This window comes from Colobus angolensis, unplaced genomic scaffold, assembly GCF_000951035.1.
Source record: "Colobus angolensis palliatus isolate OR3802 unplaced genomic scaffold, Cang.pa_1.0 Scaffold99, whole genome shotgun sequence".
In the NCBI taxonomy this organism is placed as follows: domain Eukaryota; kingdom Metazoa; phylum Chordata; class Mammalia; order Primates; family Cercopithecidae; genus Colobus; species Colobus angolensis.
In genome coordinates, this window is record NW_012123931.1 from 5,765,442 (window position 1) to 5,766,930 (window position 1,489).

Here is a 1,489-nt window from a genome sequence, read left to right on the forward strand (position 1 = left end):
CTGAGGCAGGAGAATCACTTGAACCCGGGAGGTGGAGGTTGCAGTGAGATGAGATTGTGCCACTGCACTCCAGCCTGGGCGACAGAGCAGGATTCTGTCTCAAAAAGAAAAAAAAAAAAAAACATTTTGGTTCAATGTAACACAGGAAAACAAGATTTTCTATCCACTGGGGAGAATGGTTTGCTTGGAGAAAAAAGTTCACGTTTATTTAGCTTATATGCTCCCTCTGGATAATAAGGAGTCACTGAGGGTTTTTAGGAAAGGAACAAATATCATAAAACCTAAGTTTTAATTATGTTTAGCTGTGCGGTCATCTTGTGGGATCTAATACTCACTGAAGAAAGCAAGCTGTGGCCACCTCCATGGATCCTACCATGCCTACACGACAGTTCTGACTCTAAGCCTCCAAAGGAGGAAGACCAATACTGGATTTTCTGGAAAAGGAGCCTCTTATTTATCCTCCTGAGCTATAGAATGTATAAGCAACCATATACTGGAAATTATACCTGAAGGCCAGTCACAGGGAAGAAGAGCTGAGAAGTCTACACTTCTGCTTGGAGAGTACAGGGCCACTGAGACTACTGGTCCGCACTCCCTGGCAACTTCTCCTTTTCAGAATAATGCTCTCTGTGTGGTTTAGGTGTATCTCTCCCTGAGCATCAACAGCAGAAGCTAAGTACTATCAAAGTCACATAAACAAGGCAGTAACAAGTGAACCAGACAGGCACCCCCACCTCAGACAGTCCCTTAGCTATTCCCATCCTGTCAGTCCACAGTGTGACTCAAGTTGTACATCGCTGTCTCTCACTATCTCAGGTCTCAGTCCTCAATATAGCACTTTTTTTTTTTTGAGACAGAGTTTCACTCTGTCATCCAGGCTGGAGTGCACGATCTCACTGTAGCCTCCACCACCTGAGTTCAAGTGATTCTCGTGCCTCAGGCACACCCTCCTGAGTAGCTGGAATTACAGGCACCCGCCACCACACCCAGCTAAGTTTTCGTACTTTTAGTAGAGACGGGTTTTCACCATGTTTGCCTGGCTGGTCTTGAACTCCTGAGCTCAGGTGATCTGCCCGCCTCAGCCTACCCTTCCTGCTGGAATTACAGGCATGAGCCACCGTGCCCAGCCCTGCATCTTTATATCTTGTGTGCATCAGGGTATCTCCTTTTTTTGGACCTCATTTGTCATAGTGCACATCAGATTATATTTATTGATTGGTAAATACATAGATGAATTAGTACATGAAAAAATAAATGATTATACATACACAAATATTAGATTGAATGAAAAGTTATCAACGATAAATTTTTTTTAATGTTCAGTTTATTCATGATCTCATTTTTCCTTCGAGTTTTAATAGCAGAATTTTTCTAAGAGGCATATATGTATGCTGATGTGTGATATGTGTAGAATATCTGTTGAGATGAGAAGTCAGAATAATTTTCAATCCATAAAGCTTCCTGTAGACAAGAACTTAAGCTTGGTTTT